The sequence below is a fragment of the Suricata suricatta genome, chromosome 2 (assembly GCF_006229205.1).
Source record: "Suricata suricatta isolate VVHF042 chromosome 2, meerkat_22Aug2017_6uvM2_HiC, whole genome shotgun sequence".
NCBI lineage: Eukaryota > Metazoa > Chordata > Mammalia > Carnivora > Herpestidae > Suricata > Suricata suricatta.
The window spans coordinates 139,716,914-139,720,639 of NC_043701.1; positions in this window are offsets into that span (position 1 = coordinate 139,716,914).

Here is a 3,726-nt window from a genome sequence, read left to right on the forward strand (position 1 = left end):
CACAAGGAGTGGGGGTGGGGGTCTGTATCTCAGTGTCCAAACCCCTCAGGTCCGACCCACACAGAGGATGAAGATGACGAGGACGTCTACAGGGGTTCAGGGACCCCTCACAGCACCGGGCTCGGGCATGTCCAGCCTGGAAAAGGCAGAGCTCTGCCAGTAGAACTGGTCCGGCCCAGTTCAGTGGGCATCGGTGTGGCGGGGAGTCCCCAGGGTCAGCCCCCAGTCCTAGAGGGCTGGTTCACAGTCCTCCAATGGCTGCATAGGCGCCACACCATGAGCAAATCCCAAAACACCAAGGAAGAGAAGTTTGCGAAACTCCAAAACTCCCTCCTGTGGCAACCAAAAGACTCAGGGCAGTTGGGCTGCACTCATGGTAGGCGGAGAACCGGTCCCTGGAGATGAGGCCACTCGGGGTCAGGCTTGACACCGAGGCCCCAGATGGCCCTGGGGGAAAGCCCTCTCAGACGCGTAAGGGGTGGGGTGACCACGAGCTGTCAGCCTGAGACGGAGCTCTGAAGCCGAAGGGGAGTCAAGCCAGAAGTGCCCAGGGCACCCGAACCTGAGAGGGGGAGCCCGGCCAGGCCCGATGCCAGGCTCAAATCAGAGGACACAGCAAATGGAGGTGAGAGCCAGCTCAGGAATCAGGGTTATGGGCAAATCCAAATGCAGTCAGGGAAGGCGGCCAAGGGCCCAAGGGCAGACTGAGGCTGCGGGGCAGTGTGGACTGCTCCCTGACGGAGGTGCTCAGAGCTTCCTCAGATGGCCTGGCCTCCAGGGGCCGTGGCCTCCCCCAGACATCCCTAGTGGGACATCTGACGGCCGAATGGGACAGTAGGCATGGGCGGAAGCCCGTTTGAACTTCCTCAGCCCTGTATCTGAGGCGGGAATTAAACCATTCTGTTCGACTAGGGCGTTTCATTGACTTCTGGCAAAACACGATGTCCTGCTTCAAAGGAAAGGAAACACACAGGCTTAGGAGGCTCGTTGGACATCAAAGCACTATTAGAGAACAGCATCCTGATGAGCTAATTGCCAATGCAGCCCGGGCAGACGGAGCACATTTGCCCAGGAACACATGGGCTCACACATCCAGGCGGAGGGTGCCGGGGACAAGATGTGTGCGGGGCTCTGGGGAACCCAACGTGTTTGCAAAATAATTCAAGACGTTGCCTCAGTCTGGGCTGCTCTCTACGCCCGCGTTCCCTCAGGCTGTGGGGGTGGAGAGCAGGATTCCTGGTGCCTCAGAAAATGAAGGCCCACCCCAAGGGAGGACAGAAGGAGGGCTGGGCCCAAACAAACCAGGGCACTCTCCCCAGAATCGGAGGGACATATCTGTGCAGAGAGATTTTTCTTGATTCCAGAGGCCCCTCCAGGCTGTGTGACCCCTAACTGAGAAGCAGGAAGCCAGGGGGCAGCAAGGTGGGCCATTTCCCTCCTTGGACCTCCCTAGTCACACCCATCCTGTCCTGCTTGGAGACCCTATCATTTTCCACCCTGAAACTGTTACGATTTCTTCCAACGGCAGCATCACAACATGCCCAGAAAGCTGGGGACTACCCAGCCCAGGTCGTCTACCCCAGGGCTCCCTGGGGTCAGACCAGTTGAGTAGATGGTGCCCCCTATGGTCACCCATCAGAAAAAACTCAGTGACTCCAATTCCATCTGGTTTATATAACAGGATAAGATTTCCTCTTGAAAAAATGAAGCTCCATATTGTTCATTGAACTACTTCTCTGGAACCACTCCTTCATCTTACCAGCTGGGGAAACTGAGGCCATGATTGGCACAACTGCCCAGGCAACGCAGTGAGTCAAGGGTGGGGCCAAGGACCACAGCTCCACGCCAGCGGTGTGGCCACCCCACCAGGCTGTGCATATCTGTCCGGGTTCAAATGGCTTGCCCCTTGGTGCTAAGCCTTCCTGGGCCCCCAAACGCATAAGCTCCCCTCGGCCCCCGAGGGGGCCAGTGATGTGTTGCTCAGCAATCAGGAGCGTCCCTCACTGCCAGTCTCTTGCCCACCAGTCTGGGCTGATGAAGTGCAGAGGCTGCCAGGAGGCCGGAGGGAGCTTCCCCAGAGGAAGGCTGCTCAGCAGCAACAGGGAGTGAGAACATTGGACAAAAAGACCCAGGGAATTACAAGGGGCTCGAGGCAGCCTTGTCCTGCCTGTTCATTGGACAGATGGGAAATCTGAGCTGGAGGGAATGGGGGTGGGGGCATGCCAAGGTTTCCAGCAAGGCCGTGGCTGAGTCCCACCTTGGGTAGGCAGTCCAAAGGCTATAGGCATCTGGGATAAAATCCTAACCCAGGTGCATGGCTGAGTCCATACAGCCTGGGTTTCCAGCCTCCTCTGCTCCCTTCCCTCCTTACTCTCAGCTCCTAGTTACAACCTCTCATTCTCTTCCTTCACTGCTCTTTGCACAGTCTTAAGTGATAAACTTATTTGTATGATTCTTTCATTCATTCTTATCTCCCTCTGCCCTAGACCACTAGCTCCATAAGGACAGGAGTTGGTATGTTCTGATCGCTACTGAGTTCTCAGTGCTCAGTATGTATTTGATGAATGGATGGATGATGGATGAATGGATGGATGGATGGATGGATGAATAAAATGAATGTATCAGGGCTCCTTCTGAACTCAAAGCTTGCCATGGCTCCTCCTCCCCACCCTCATGATCTCACTGGAAAGCCCTTACCCAGTGCTGAGGCCATTCTTGATCTGACCCCAGTCTGTCCTGCTCTCATCTCCTGCCATGATTTCTCTCCATCTGTCACACCCCCACATACCACTCTGGAAGTTCCTGCCCTTACATGCCTTGGTAGCTTGAGGTCTAAAATACCCACCTCCCCTTCATCTAGATGGCGGAATCCCATTGATTCTTCTCTACTCAGTTCAAATGTCCCTCCCCCACCCTCCAGTGATCTGTCGAGCCCAGGCCTTATGCGGCACAGATGATGGCTCCCTCCTCGAATACAGTGTGACAGCCAGGATACTATACAGGTATAGAAGATAAGGCTTGGTTTCCATGTCTGATTCTACTAGAAGAGACTAGGCTTGCCATAGGACAGGAAGTATGACTTGCCTAATGCTCTGTGCCAGAACCTGGGGTGTAATCAAGGGGCTCAGACTCCCTGGTTCCTGTTCAGTCAGTGTCCCTTCCATCACACATGGGTCAACCTCAAACATGCATTCCATTCCAACATTTCTCTCTCTCTCTTTCTGTCTCAGTCTCAAAACCTACCATATCTGGTACCTTCTCCTGGCCTCCCTCTTGCCTACCATCCCTCTGCTCATTCCCCCTAGGCTCAGTTGATGCCCAGATTGACAGGCTGGTGCCTTTGGGCTCCAGCTAGGTGTACCCAGAGCCCCCTCTTCCCAGGGCCCTGCTGGTGACAGGTCTAGAGAAGAGACCCCATGGAGCCCATAGCTTAGACTTGTGTGTGAAAGTTTTAGAAACATTGCACATCTCCATCTGCTCTGGGCGATGCTCTTTTTATTTTTATTTATTTTTTATTTTTTTAATAGTTTATTGTCAAACTGGTTTCCATATAACACCCAGTGCTTCTCCCCACAAGTGCCCCCCACGATGACCATCACCCCCTCCCTCCCTCTCCCCCTTCAGTCCATGGTTCGTCTCCAGTATTCAGTAGTCTCCCTTGATCTGTGTCCCGCACTCTCCCCAACTCTCTTTCTCCCTTCCTCTCCCCATGGTCCCCTGCCAGGT